Source organism: Sturnus vulgaris, chromosome 6 (genome assembly GCF_052056855.1).
Source record: "Sturnus vulgaris isolate bStuVul1 chromosome 6, bStuVul1.hap1, whole genome shotgun sequence".
Classification (NCBI taxonomy): domain Eukaryota; kingdom Metazoa; phylum Chordata; class Aves; order Passeriformes; family Sturnidae; genus Sturnus; species Sturnus vulgaris.
This window is the reverse complement of record NC_142248.1, coordinates 29,716,550-29,732,842: the sequence shown is the minus strand read 5'-3', so window position 1 is coordinate 29,732,842 and position 16,293 is coordinate 29,716,550. Positions and strand designations below refer to the sequence as shown.

General features: G+C 33.4%; 1 long non-coding RNA gene across 1 annotated transcript in view; it reads right to left on the bottom strand.

The window, feature by feature from the left end:
• Positions 1–16,293, bottom strand: part of LOC148223388 (uncharacterized) — a 91,939-nt gene that overhangs the window by 1,825 nt on the left and 73,821 nt on the right. The window contains exon 2 of the long non-coding RNA XR_015804327.1: positions 7,140–7,245. This is a non-coding gene — a long non-coding RNA (uncharacterized LOC148223388). The remainder of the gene's footprint in view (positions 1–7,139; positions 7,246–16,293) is intronic.

The following is a 16,293-nucleotide window of genomic DNA, read 5'->3' as shown; positions in this document are numbered from 1 at the left end:
CTTTAAATTAATTGTAATAAAAACTTCCACTGCCCCAAAAGTAGTCTAATTATGCTTAAATGTAAGCATGGAAACACATGAAGGTTGAGATATCAAGTTATTGCTTGTTACGTTATAGGAAATATTAAGTCTTTTCTTCAAAAATAGGCAACCTAATAATATCAGAGTCAGATAATTGCACCCTTTCATTGTACAATCTATTAGCATCATTTTGGTTTAGCGTCCTTAAACATACCAAGACTAAACATGCAACAAATGTATTTGCAGGTTTGTGATGCACAGACATATGGCAAAGTTGAAAATGAAGCAAAACAAAATAGATTTCTGAATGTATTCTTAATTGACATCAGGACTTTATATTGAAAAGATTTTGAGCCAGACCTGCAAAACATAAACTATATTGCATTAAACTCCTATGCTCCCTGTGGCTCAGAATAGGCAAATCCTTTGTGTTGTTTGCATTCTCCCTTCAAATTATATGTGTCATCGTAGATACTTCAGTTCACATCTTCTCTGCTGGTACAAATTAGCATTGAAACATCCAAGCAATGTTGTTTATATAAACCGAAGAATTGACATTAACTTTTAGTTTCTGAACTGAGCACAAATTTGACAACATATTTGTTGTGCACATGAGAATGACAGACAAAAGGGGAACATTTTGTTGCTTCCAGTGTTACATTGTATTGCTATAGCGCACAATTTAAAATAGAATTTTCTTTCATTTGAAATTAAACTTCAATAAATAAATTGTGAAGAAAAATCATAAATAGATCACATTTTTGAGAAAATTTCATGCATAAAGCTGTGTTGAAAAACTACAGACATATCCCTCTATAATATATATTTGACAATGGAATACGTTTTTGGTAGATTTTTCTTTAATTGTAATAACACTGTCTCATAGATTAATCATATGAGACTGTAGGGTAATCTCATAGTTTTTGATTGCACTAATGTCTTGGTGATGACCTCTCAACAATGAGGAATTTCTCCTTGTTTTACCTTTTCTTTTGGGGATCAGAAAAAAAACAATAATTATTAACAATGATTCATTTAATCAGGGAATTCTGATTAAATTCTTCAGTGTTGTAGTGTCCTTCAGGTTTAAATGAATTATTGGATTTATGCCAAAGAAATGAGGTCCGCACTAACTTATGAAGAATTTGTTTAGCCCATTCCACAATTGGAAACATACTGTAATCAAAAGAAAATAAATAAATAATCAATCAAACCTTTTTTTCTGAGATTTATACTAAAAACAAAAGAAACCCTTAATTACAGAAATATCTGTAATTTGTAGTAATTCACAGCTATACAGCTAAGACAAGAGCATGGGTTATCTCTGGTCTTATTATTGCTAGTTTTTATTAGCACAGCACCTAGAGGCCAATTTTTGATTATGTTAAGCAATAGAAGATAATTTCCTTTCATAGAGTATTGATCACAAATTAACATTAAGTGCACAGAATGTGGGACATTCTTAATATCGCCTAAATAAAAACTGGCAGAAAGAATAAAGGAATTTTCCCCCCCTTTTTTAAACTATTTTTTTTAAGAAGTACTTGTTAGTGAAAGCTAAAATCCATGGAGAAAGGAGGAAATGTAAAGAGAAGCATTGTAGTTATGTAATAGATAAAAACAAAATATGGAAAGGAAACAAACAGGTTGTAGATGAAAAGGAAGAGTTTCTAGGAAGCACCTCCAAGCCCTGCTCAGAAATGCCTTTCATTACTGCAGGAACAGGGAGGTCTGTTGAGCACCCAGCCAGCATTAGAATTGCTCCTTGTGCAGGAACTGCTCACACAGGCAGTGAGTAGTCTGTCCCGACATCCACAGTGTAAAAGAGAGTCATGAAAACTGTCACCAATGCAGTGTGATATCACAGGCAGATTTGTGACTTTAGAAAGAACCATGCTGTATAAATGAATAACATGGTCATTTATTCCTTTTCTAGTTAATTATGTTGGGTAAGCAATTTCAGTTTTGGTTATTTTTTTTCTTTCATTTTTTTTTTTTGTACATCAGAGCTACTTTTTCATAGAACTGTGCTAAGGAGATAACTGTATATATTGCTATAGTGATGAGTGAGAGAGAAAATACTTGTTTATGACACTCTAGATTTTTTCTTTTTCAGAAAAACATTTCTTCTTTTACTTCTGAGGTTTTGAGTAAAAAAAAAAAAAAGTCTTCTAATGATTTTATTCAAGATAAAAACAATACACTTTTCTTTAACTCCAGGACATGATCAGGCAATCCTTCAAGTCCATTCTCCTCTCTCTTCTATGTAATTACTAGCATTAAAATATATCTTCATTTGTGTTTTTTTTGTTAGGTAATACTAGAAGTGAAATCAAATTGAGGATTCATTTAAAGTAATCCCATAAGCACATCAGGTCTTAAACTCATAAAGTCTGGGATAATTCAGGAAATCTTTGACATCATTTTTATGCAATACAGACTGTCTTCAAGGCTCATTTTCCTCTCTTTAGAAAGAAGGTATTGGAATTTTAGTATCATGGTGCAAGATTTAAAACTGCATATTATGTACTGCATGCATATAATGTTTAATAAATACAGATTAGAATTAGACTCTTTGAAGTAAATCTAATAAATCACCTGAATGACATCACAACTGATACGTCTTAGAGTCATTATGTGTAATTGGCTAATAGTGCATTTACTCTTGTGCTATTGGATCACCCTCAGGGATAATTCCAGTAAGTCTTGAATCTCAAGAAGGATTTCGCTGTAGAGGTAAATTATCTTTATTTTTTTAGTAAAGAACACTAACTAATTACTTTTATTTAGATTCATTTGTAAAGCAATAAATCTGTCTTGAGGTCTCATTGCATTTCAAGTGATGAATTTGACGTTCTCTGATGCCTTGAATTTCCCCCTTGAGCCAAGAAAGGTGATGAGAAAAGGAAATGAAGCCCCAAAATCCAGAGTTCATGAAACGTAGTATTAAAAACACATGTAGCATATACAGAGAGGATCTCAGTCAGTGCCCTCTGGTTGGGAATTACTATAAAAGACTAAAATTGTTATTCAAAATGTAAAGTGTAAACTTAACATACTCAAGGATTCTCTGGAAACATGGAAGTAGCAGATACTGGGATTCTATTTTCTAATATATAGAGATTCTCAGAAAAAGAGTACAGAAACTATAAAAAATTATAATTCTTAATGCTATCTTGTAGGAAGGCAAACACACATAACGTATTCCAAATTACTTTTTTCTTCTCTCTGAATAGCTCTATATTTCACCTATTGATTTACAGATATACCTTTAAATATGTGTTTCTTATTGCTTATTGAAAATTTCCATTTTTTAAAAAAAAGTTCACCTAATGGGGAATTTTGCAGTTTATAAACTCACATTTACTGTCCAATAAACAGATAAACTGGAAAAAAAAAAAAAAAAGAAAATCCTAAAAGATTATTGTTTTTAAAGCAAAAGGAAAGGGAAAAGAAAAAGACAATACATTTACTATTTGAAGATAGTAGATGCTTCAAAACTACTCTGCACCTTGTTTCAAAGTAATAATTAATAAGATAAGGACATTTAAATTAAAGATTTAGGAATAAAATAAATATTTAGGACCATGAGATTAAGCTTCAGAATTACTGATTTCTGTTGATTAGTTTCCTTCAGTCGCTAGTTTTAGTGTTTTATTGGAAATGTGTGATTTAAATTAAGACATAAGACCTTTCTGGAGATATTATTTCTTGGTAATCAGTAAAGTTCATAGTAAGTGGACCACACATTCCAAATTGATTTGAGGATATCATTACCTTTTAAAGTTTTTTTTTTTCCTTGTCTTAAAGGCTAATAAATTCACCTTGGAATTAAATTATCAATTTAATAAAACAAGTTGTTGAAATTTTATTCCCATAGAATTGTTATTCAGTAAATATGGGTCTTGTTCTAAAAAAAAATATTGTTTTCTGTTCGGTTCCATATTGACAAGTGCCCATCTTTTCCATTTTGTTTCTCTCTCTAGGCAGTTTGAACTGGTAGTGTGATGTAAAAACCTGAGTTATTGGAATATCTGTTGATTTCAGTGAAGCTGGTAGAGCGTTTCATTTTCAGGTGAAGGTTGGAATGTAATCATCAGCTGGAGTGGAGAACAGAAACTGAAAAGGTAAAATTCATTATTATGGACAAAAGTCTTTCAGCCTGAGTTGCAAAGATGAAGCAAAGCTTTTAGCTCAAAGAAAAAAATCCTGTGTGCCTTGGAAAAAACAAGGCTGATGTGAAGAGGACAGGAATCAGCTTTTTTAAAGGAGGTGTTCTTTGGACTTTAGGTAAACAGTGGGATTATTAGAAACTATGTGGAAGGGGCAAGATGTCCAATGGAACAAGAAAAAGTATTTTCCATTAATTTCTCTGACTCATCTTTGGTACTAAGTGCCCAAAACAATAATTGATAAAAATGGTTTGGGAAATTTTAAATTACTAGTTTATAGAGAATCATGTTGGCAAAAGAACAGCATATAAAGCTGTCCTTAACTTCTAACAGTGTACCTCAGTAATGGTGCTGGATGACTCCAGGACCAGATAAATAAGAAGTACTAATAATAATGTTTAACTAGATGGTCTTTTGAGAAAATTATACTAGTTGAGTTTGACCCACAAATTTGGTTTTCTCTTGTTGATATATGGAATTATTCTGTTGCTGAACTCTATCTTTGTGACTCCTATAATGCTAGCCTTTCTATACCTTTTCTGAATCAGCCTGGAAGTTTGAAGTTGTGGTGGTGACAAGGATTTTTAAAGGCTGAGAGGAGCTGGCTGCTTGTTTGAAGCTAATGGTACTTGGACACATGCCTTTCTTAGGTTCCTGGTTCTTGTTTTGCAGTGAAATGTGTCACATTCCTTGTCACTTGATCTGGGAAGGACAGGTTCATGTTAGATGGATGAGCTGGACTGGGATGCCAGCAGGCAGTGGAGCTGCACTGTGGTGGGGTAGCCAGGTAACATTTGCCACTCGATCTGATGTCATTGAAACAAAACCACAGAGAGGCTGATCTTGGGTAACTTTGCCTAAAGACAGTAACTCTGCTTAATGGCATTTTGAACAATCCATGCGTGTTTTCCTGTAATGTTACATGTTATATGGTGTTTCCAGAACTATTTTGACACTGATTCCAGAAATTAAAAATGACGTAAAGAAGCAGCTGATACATTACACTTTGTTGAGATGAAAAACATCAGATACTGTTAAGCTCGTTTAGCCCAAAATTAATGAAAATCCCTTCTTCTTGGTCAAATTCAAGGTACATTTCTCTAGTTTGTTTGGGTTTTTTTTTTGTCTCCATTGGTAGAATTTTCTGACTAAGAGAAAATCATTGTCTATTGAAAGAACAGATAATTACAGTAATTGCAATGCATAAAGCATATTTCTATATCATTTAAGAAAGGTGTTTGAAATTTTATCAGTACATTAAAAACAGCAAAAATATTCCAGGCTAATTACTAATGCAGTACCTCATATATATGTTTTATTTTTTGTTCATTTTAATGATGCAGAATTCTGGAGGTCAATTCCTATTCTGATATACACTACAGCTTGCCTCTGCAAATGAAGATAAATAATTGAAAACCATATAAAGTAAAATTACTTTTCATATAGACTGTCTATTTTTCATATCTAGGAACTAAGGAAATCATCACTGAGAGCAACTTTCAAGAAATGTGAGGAGAAAGGGAAGATTTACATATTTGAAACATCTCTTCTGATTTTTCTTTATAGTCTCCCTTAAACACACGAGTAATATGAATAAAATATATTTTAACTGTCTAACTAACACTGACTTTTTCCATTTCAAATATATTTCCTTGCCCTACCAAATAATAAACAAAATATTAGAAGTCTGATTCACTCATTTGTAGGTGATCTATGATGCAATCTGTAAGTCCTTACAATTTTTTTTTTCAGTCAGCACTATAAACAACTGATTTTTTAAAATATGCTTCATAGATAGTATATTCAGGTTTGATTTATTTTATGAAGGTTTTATAGAAGCAAAACATATCTAGGAGGTACAAGAAAAAGCAGGACTTACACAAAAGTAACCAAATCATCACTTTTTACACCACTCTAATTTCTTACTTTAATAAAGAAGTGAAATTACAATAGGATTGATTGTATTGTTCTTTTCAGTTCAGTTCACTGAATTTTCTACTGATATATAGATGGTACTGCAACCATGAGGACAAAAATTCCATTGCAATATCTATTATTTTTCCAAAGTCAGAGCTTGTGACAGGCCTCTTTATATTTTGTTATCTTTCTTTCCATGTCCAGGCATAGAATCCAGGCATAACTTGGAAACATATAGTGGCTTCATAGTAGAAGACAGACATAAAATAACTCAAAGTATACTTACACTGCTTCTGCCAAGATTGCAGGTTTTATACATTTACTTTCAATGTTTTCCCAGTACTCCTTCCTTGGCCAAATAAGGTCTGTGGTTCTGTAGTTCTGATTTTAGGGAGAGGTGGGACCGTTGTATTTGAATATGTTTATGTTTAAATTGAGGAATAAAAGAATGGTATTATCATTCAAAAAATTAAATTACAGAAAGGACTTCTGTGTTTTATTTTGTTTGAAGCAAGAGACTGGGACAGTGGTATTTCAGTCATTGGTGTGAGAGGTAACTGATATCACTGAAGTGTGAATAAAAACACAGAAAAATGCCAGGATATAATACTATAAGCTAACAGGCACATTTCAGGATTTAACTCAAAATTTAATTTTCCTGGTGAAGAAAAGCACTCTGCCCTCTGACACAGTGAATTTAGATGCTTCTCAGCAATTCAGTAAATGCTTAATAGGTACAGAAAGTTCTTCAAGGAATGACTCTTACACAGTGTGTTATTCCAACTCTCTGCATCTACATCAGATCCATTCCTAATTTGTTCTTAGATTTGTGTAGCCTACTAAAAGTAATAGCAGTAGAAGGAACCAAAGAAACTTGAGACTCTTGGGAGGGAAGGGGTAAGGGAAAATAAACTCACAAATTCAAACCCAAAATGACTGAGAGATGATAAACACTGGAGCCTTAAAAGTGGATTTTCATCCTTGTTCTTATTTATATTGAAATCATTAAAAGATGCTAGATGGATGCACCTCTCTTTGTTTATAAAGTTGTAATTAGTGCAGGCAGATTCTTCTTATCCTCTTCTTCAAACGTTGTCTTCAAATTTCTCAAGTTCAAAGATACTGTCTTGTTCTCCTAAGCAAAGAAAGAAGCAGAAGACATTTGTAAGAGAAACAGCTTGTAAATTCCCAAGGAATTGCTGGGCATCATAATATTATCAAGGAATTAGTGTAAGTCAACTTTGGCACTCAGACAGATGCTTTTTACTTTGAGAGCTGGCTTTGCACAAGCCTTAGGGAATCACAAATGTCAGAACTGGGCTACAGGATAGCTTTCTTGCCTTTTTAAACAGTGTCCTGTGTTAACCTGTCTGGCACATCTGGTAAATTTCAAAAGCAGAAGTAAAAAGGCAACTCTTTGTAGGAAAAACGTGAGAAAGAAAATCAGAAGCATCATCCTTCTTTTTACAGACAGAGAATATCACCAGAACACAGTTGGTATTTTTCATTATTGAGAACATGCAGCAGCTTAGTTTCACCAAGGCTAATTGATTTTCACAGCTGGTGCATGAAAAACTAAAGATGATATGAAATTTGAAAAGGACCGTTGTCTAGCCCCTGAAACTTCTGGCATCTGTGGAAACAACAGAAAATCTTTGGAACTGGAATTACTAATATATCTAACAATAATATCAGGTCTCTGAAATATTTAAGACCATCATCGATATCTCCATACTGCAGGTAGATACAAGAAGCCATATATCCTTTCTCTTAAGAAAATCTCACACATCTCTCACTTACTTAATTTAATTTTACTACCAAAAGGTTAAATAGGTTTATGTCACATGTGACATAATTAGCTACAGAAGGCAACATCTTACTGAATAAGCATGTTTCATTATTTATTACAGGCAAAACAGATCATGGAGCTGACAGAAGTCTGCTCGAGTTGATCAAAGAAAGGCTTTGTTAGAAAAAAGAAAAGTCCACTGTGGAAGGGATTAATCAAGTGCTGATGTAAAAGTTATTCTTTCATAGCTCTTAATCTTATTCAGGATATCAGATTTCTTCTTGTGTGGGCAATCTTCCTTACCACGGACAAACAAGTCCATGAGGATGCACACATTAAGACTGCTGAGGTTTAAGCATGTACCCTAAACTCTTCCTGAATGCTAAAGCTTTTTTAATTGCCTTAGGTGCTTAAAATCAGCTCTCTTGATCCATATGGTATCAGCATTCAATTCTAATAAGAATAAAGATCTTGTACCTGTTAATTTTTAAAAAAAGGGAGGGCAGATCTCAAACTGCCATCATGTCTCCAACTCGTAGCTATGCCATAGTTTAGTGGGAGGGCCATAATTTAACAAAGTCTCACCTGCTTTATTTGATTTATTAATAAATGAAACATAATGAATCTTGCCCTTTCCCTCTTCGTAATTCATTATTACGTTTCAACATGAAGCATTTCCTACTTTGAAAATTGCTTTCCATAACACTTTAATATATTAATACACATATTTCATGAAAACATCTAAGTCAAGGAAATTCATATAGTTGTTACAAGCTTCTTATTGAAATCATGCATAATGGCAATTGATGATTTTGGATGACCATAGATTTTAGAAAGATGGGTTAAGAACACTTTCCTATGAAGTCCATCCCTGCATTAATGTACAACCCCCCACCCCACCTCGTTGTAGCACCATAAGTTAAGTTTTTAAGTCAGTGAGAAAGCTCTATAAGGTGAGATATTTGGACATTGACATTTTGACACAGTAAAGATAAAAAGTATCCTGTGAGTCCAGGAGCAGTTTCGAATACAAAATATATAAAACTTCTAAATGTAATGTGAATGAGATTTAATTGTGACATAAAAAAGATCCCTATCAATAGATGTCAATGTTTAGACAAAAGTTTAAAAATGTCCAGTAGCCAAAATGTACCATTTATTTTGTCATAGAAAGATAACATGAATTTGCCATACAGGCACTTTCCAAATATTTTGTCTATGAGTTGCAGAAATCCAGATAGTTTTTTAATAACCATTTCTTTCTTTTCCTTTTTAGGCAAATATGGCTAAACTTCACCTGTGAGGGGCACTTCATAGATGGCTTTTCTTCCCCCTCAACAGAAAAAAAAATCAAATATAGTTTGATGGTGGCAGTATCAGGAATTACATTAGAATTTATCATGGATTACCCCTCCCAGGACCCAGCCTAAATGTGTCAGATCAACTTTATGCCATCTGGGGAGTCATTTGCTCCAGTACTAAAAGGTGTTCCAGCTGAAATCGAGGAGCCTAATTATTATACTTAAGATAAATTTCACAATAAAAATGGCTTGAAGGAATTTGACCTGATCATTTGGCTGGCATCTTTGTAATAAGGAATCCTGTATCCATCCAGTGCTTCCCCAAGTTCACCTGACTCACAGTAAGTCTGATGTCTAGTAAAGATCAGTAACATACTGATGCATCATATCAGGGATCAGAAAAAAAATTATATCTTGCTGCTATGGGGGTTGAGAGGAAAGCCTCATAAACGCATTTTGATTAAAGAGAATGGGATAGAAAGAGAATAGTGGTGTTGGAGGGAAATATTTTTTGTATTGGCAAAGAAAATGAAACCATTTCTTCTTTCTCTGAGACACAGTATCAGGTTGAGAGGCTGGGTAAACCCTTATATGCAAAGCATCAGTGAAATTACATTTTTGATAAGGTTTCTAAGGTTGAATTGAGTGGGAAAGGTGAATTTGAGATTGCAAACTTTTTGAGACTGTAAGACTTGGAATAATAAATTACTGACTTCCTCTTTTCAACAAAGCTGTGCTTTTTTCTCAAACTCCATTTCTTTGCAGCTAATAAACTAATGAAATAACAGTGTCTTTATATTTCTGTGTTCTACAAATGTCCTTTCTCACTTTGTCTCCTCTTGAGGCTAATTTGTCTCTCTGATTATAGGATTATAAGAAAGTTACGCTCAAGCTTGTTTCATCCCTTTCATTTCTCTCTTTCCCTCTGTCTATGATGAGAACAATTTTTTAATTGACACCTAAGAAAAGATCACAGAGACAATATAAAAAGGGTTAGAGGACTTTAGACTGTGACTCAGTTGACATGTCAGACAGCCAAGTTAATCACAAGCACTCAAAATGAAAGACTAATGACTCTTTGAGACCTAATACATGGTTCTACACTTTTGATTCTTTGCTTCTCCCTTCAATCCCCTGAAGAGATTGTAGCTGGAGATGGTTCCTTGAAAGAAGATGGTGGTTGTCTAATGAAACAGTTTCTCCTATTAAACTAATCCATGTACACTAAGTAGATTTAGAAGGATAATAATGCTTGCAGAAAGAAAAATCAATTTAACATTATTTTTAAATATGGAGAGGAAAAAGATGACCCATGATAGACATATTCTGTCATTAGAGTCTACCAATGGTGGCAGTTTTACACCTGCAGCTAATGTGCAGCAGTTTGGCAATACGTGATCTCACATGAATGCACACATCTATATAGAAATGTGAGTGTTGATAAAACAGGACTTTGTTTAGGAGAATCAGTACAACTGAGACAGGCCTTTTTGACACTATAAATCTGAAACACACTGTATTTATATATATTCAATACATGAAGGCTAAAAGTCTAAGTTTATTATATAGGAGACACTGGTAGAGCAAGATGAAGACTCAAGAGATCAAAATTATGAGTTATAAATGAAACGTTGTATGATATTATGACATATTTTCAATGATTGAACTTTTTTTTGACTGACTGACTGACCAAAAAACTCTTTTCCAATCAGTGCTCCTTGAATTAATCTATTATGCTACTAGAACAGAGACAAAAATATTAATTCTCTTTCTCAGGACTACAACTTCTCCAAATTTGGCTCAATTTCATTTGTTTAGACTTAGAGGCAAAGTTTATACTACATTGAAAGAGCAATTCCATAGCAAACATTAACTGGGGACACTCTTTTTCTTTCCCATGTTACACAGCCTGTCTGTCTTACAAGTATCCTGTGGATGGCCTGTGTTGTGTGTCTGGCAATTCATGAAGATGTTGGAAATCTCAGGTGTGGGGTTCCATAAGCTCTAAGGAATAACCTTTATATCTATTCCAGTTATATCAGAAGCTATGCTCATTCTTCTGCAGTGTGAAAGGAACTGTGAGTTTAAAAAATGACATCATTTAAAAATTACTAATGGATAGTAATTCTGGGGCAATTTCTGACTCCAATGGTATAACTGTATTAGAATCAGGTGAGTATGGGAATGGTTTCAGAGAGGTACTAGTACTCCAATTGGCAGAAATGGCCAAGGAGGAATTGAAGGAAAGTGCCCAGAAAGGTTGCTATGACATGTATTTTCTAAGTTGGTGATTAGTTCTCAACTGTTTTGCTATGTCTTTCTCAGCTCTCTCAGTCTGAGAAGATAGAATATACTGATGCTGAAGCTAAAAGAAAAAAATAGGAGCAGAAAGCTTCACCAAAGTGAGTGAAATTGTTTCAGTATGCCTCTTTCTACTTTGCATTTACTAAATTACAAGCACTACAATCCAAGCACCTCATTTTAGCTCATCATAACTGACAGTGGAATGATGAATCTTCAATAAATTCGAACCACATGGATTTCCTGAAAGAGAGAAATGTGTTATGGAGCTCATAGACCTGTAGCTGATATGTGTACATCCCAATTATAGATATCCCGTCACCATAACTTCCCTTAATAACTGCAGAACATATGGAGATAATAGTCAAATTAGGGGATACCACCCATGTGAATAACATTCCAAAAGTGCAAAATGCCCATATGGATTATATGGGTTACTTTGATGCTTCCCTCAAACATTGTAATTTCTGTTCTCTGCAATTCTACAGTTCATATTTTCTTCCTTCACATGTCATCTGAGAATACTAAACAAGCTTAGTTGTTTTTTAGTGACTCAAATTTGAAAATGGGTCACCAGCTCAGGTAGAACGAGGAAGTTGAAGAAAACAACTTGGTTCATAGTTTCAAATGCATGTTTCTCCTATACTCCATGCATTCATTAGCATCCAAACTGACTTTAGGACAGTAAAAGTTTTCACTTAATTTATTAGGTGGAGAAGAGGACCACTGCCATTCTGGTGTGCATTCATGCAAGAAATTAAAACTTACACTCTTTTAAGCACCATATCTGAATTTGGATTGATTGAAGGGAATCTAATGTGATATAATTTATATGGTGATGCAGTTAGTAAGAAGACTGAAGTAAGAAAATCAAACAACATAAAAGCATAGCAAGAGCTAATTTCTGCTGCTGTAATTAAGAGAGCAATATATTACAATCATGAGCATCTCTTTAAACAGTTATGTCAGGTCATTAAGAGAGCACCTGAGTTTGTTGCAACATGTCCTCACAAAGCAGATGGGACCCTGTAAATTTGGCGGAAACCCAATGAAATCTGCTGGTAGGCATTATTGCAGCCTCCATGTTGTTACTATTAGTTCACCTTCAGCTAGGAAGATAGCATTAGACAGATGGTAATTAATTCTGGACAGGTCAAAAGGAATTACTGTGAAAAGAAGGGAGAAGTGGTCTGGACATCAGGGCTCCTGGTTTAAGTTTCTCAGTACTACTGAACCATAGCAGCCATTAGCCATACATAAACTATATGGGGTACAACCCACTTGAAACTCTATATCTGCACAGTAGCAATAATTATTGATACACCAATAGTCCATTTTATTAAAAATAATGCTTTGGAATATTTGAAAAGTAAAAGAAAAAAATCTGAATATATGTAATACTACTTAGTAGCACAGGTTTTGTTTAGGTTTGTTTGATGATAGGTTTTTGTGGGTTTGTTTATGGTTGGTTGGTTGGTTTTGGATTTTTTTTTTTCTGAAATTTGCTTGATTGTTTGTTTTACCTTTATTTCAGCTGTAAATCTCAGCTAAACTTCTTCCTAAAGCCTACTGTCCTCTACACCTCCGTATTAAAATGTCTCTCTTTCACTGTAACTATCACTGGAACACTGAGAAAATGTCAGCTATGAACTTTAATTATCTTTTGATTATGATACAAAGAAGGTGTTGCGGGGTGCAGTTTCCATCTTCTTGCTGATGTCTAGTTGGCCTACTTATTTCTCCATCATGTGGAACAACACACTTGTTAGTTTTAAATCATATAATAGGATTTTATATAACTACATATAAGATGCTAGAGATCTTATAATTAGAGTAGAAAAATACAGAAATGTAGCTCTCAAACAGAACATATAAGCTAATTGCAAATTTTTTTTCAGTAATGTGACTTGACATATTTAAGAATAATTACCCAAAATGTCACCTTAATTCTCAATTCTTCATTGAATTCTTTTTGTTGCAATCAAATGCATTCTTGGATTGCAGGAGGAAAGCAAGTAGGGACATATTTGATAACTTTTCCCTTTTAGTATTGTTTTATCATCATAAAGATCTAAGCTGGTGCTTTTACCAGCAAAAGAAATTGTGGAAGAAGATAAAGGCAAGCAAAGGAACTGAAAAGTTCCTCTTATCCCTCTCCTTGCTAAATAGAGGTCTAGTTTACACGTTATTAAAAAAGGAAAAAAATATATCTGTGAAACTCTGATCTAAAGACTGTCATGTTCTCACTCTCTTAGTCACTTGAAGCTCTTTTAGTCAGCTTGAATACTTGAAGGTATTGATTTTTTTCTTGTATTTTTTCCTTTTTAATAGAGAATTCATTATTGTTCCTAAACTTATATTTTGATACACTAAAACACTCAGTAAGCCATACACCCTGTGTGCTCATGGACCTTCACAGAGTTTGAAATATCAAGTATTTGTTAATAGATTTTTCTATTCTGTATCATAGTGGATTTTTTCTCATTGTTGGCTCCTTTGTTTTTCCATTTTCCCTTTAAATAGAACGCCATTAAATTCTATTAATTGACTAGATAAAAAAATACCTCAGAGTACACTAATGTATGCCAAACTGACTTTGCCACAGAGAAAATAAATTTATACAAATCCTGTGGAGAAAATAAAACAAATATTACCAAACAATAATGAAAAATAAAGAAAGAAAACCCAATAATTGGTGCATTGGCCAGGAAATCTCAAATTGGTAAACTAAAACCACTACCCACTACAACACCACAGCATAATTATACAATAGAAAGAAAGTAACATCCTAAAAAGTTTTTATAATTTTATAAAAAGTTTTGATAACTTTTAAAAAAATTATCTAATTATCTTCATGCAGAATGTGTTACTGCCGATCTGAGAAGTCAAATTTCATTCCTTAGATTGAAAAAACTCACCTTTGAAAAATAGCTTTAAAAGAAAAACAAACCCCTATTAAGCTCAAATTCTTACATATTGCTATTACAGTACCTGTTGCTAGTACAGTAAATTTACCTAAATTAAAAAAAAAAAAAAATTAAGATGGAAACAATTCCAGTGAATCTGAAAATTTACTTGGAATAATTTGTCATATGATCTTTGTCAAATGCATGAGTCACCATAAAAAAAAAAAAAAAAAAAAAAAAAAGATGAAAGAGCCAACTTACTTCAAACCATTGGTAAAACATGAGTTAATGACACCATGTTCTGTCATAAAAGAGCCTCCTGATTTAAAAAGTAAAGAAAAATATTACGGCCCATTTTCAATAAAGCCGAAGAAAACCAAAAATCTTATTTTGCTCAAACACTGACAGTCCTTAAGAGAACTCCTGAAATATGACTGTAAAACTGTTAGGAGGTCTGGGCATGTTTCTTTCTACTTGGGATGGCACAAAAACCCAACACTGAGATTCAGTCATTGGACAATGTGGCAAGATCTGCTATTCCAGATCTCCAACTTCTAAGGTCTTTGTTGACACTCCTTAATCCTGACCTCAAACATTCAATTTTCCCACTCATAACACTCTTTTGATCACAACAAATTGCCCTGTAGCTTTGCTTTACATTACAACTAGCAAAAAAAAATATGACCAGTGTCATCAAATTACTACAATTTATAATTTGCATGGTGACTCTAACTGTGAAAAGGGACATACATGGGTTTCCACTTAATTTGGGAAATATATTTTAACTAAATCTATGCAGTTGTGTTATCTGTGAGAGAGGAAAAAGTGTATTCTCAACACGAGTTATATACAATATAAAATTTTACTAAAGACCAGGAAAAATGTAATTCTTTCAAGGTTCATATGCTCAGTTAAAGACTACAGAGAAGTTTTCAATTTTTCTTGACCTGATTGCATGTTTGTAGTGGAAACTATAAACTCTTTAGTCTACACTGGGATTTTATTTCAAACTAACCAATTCAAGAATACTCCTTTTTGTAACTGATGGCAAGACTTTTGATTGCATGAAGTATAAGAAAGTGTTGCAAATGTTTCCACCAAGAAAGTGATTTTTGGAGTCAGGTCTTTGGCAAACCAAAAGTATGTAGAAGCATAGTAAGAGTTCTGCAGATAGATAAAAGATATATTACATAGTAAAACATACAACATTTTCAATTAGAGTTATTCACTAAAGCATGCATTGAAACTTAGGTCTGACACTCACCCTTAAAACAATAACAAGATAAAAAAGTGTTCTCATCTGGCACTGCAGTTTCTAATAATAGTCTTATCATGAACATATGCATACAATGATAAGTTACAGGGCAATCATTTATTTCAATTTTATTGTTCTACTAGTTACTATGGGACTAGACTGATTAGATCTAAAGATAACACTACTACTTATCGAGACAAATAAAACCCTAATTTGAAACTAGTAAGAAAAATAGGAAAGCAAATTAGAGAAGGAAAAATCAGATCAGTGTAAACAAAAATATAATTTCAAAGTTAAATTATGTTAGGACATTCTTTTTAGGAAGTCACACAGTTTATATGACTAAATGAATGATTGTTAACAGCAGGAATTCAGGCTATGTTTAACATTAACACAGACTCTCAGGGTTACCTAGACTGCAAAAATGCAAACCTCAGCAAAGCTGTGTATTTAAGGCATAGAAATGAGTATTCCTTCCCTTGGGACACCAACTCCTGGCCCTATAGCAAGAAAGACAAAAGCCTGACAAGTTCATATGTGACAACTGCAAGACATCAGTGATCTTATTTGGCAGCCTGAAGTGGGAACATTTGAGTTATTTTAACTGTTAGCAGGATTTCAAGAACATTAT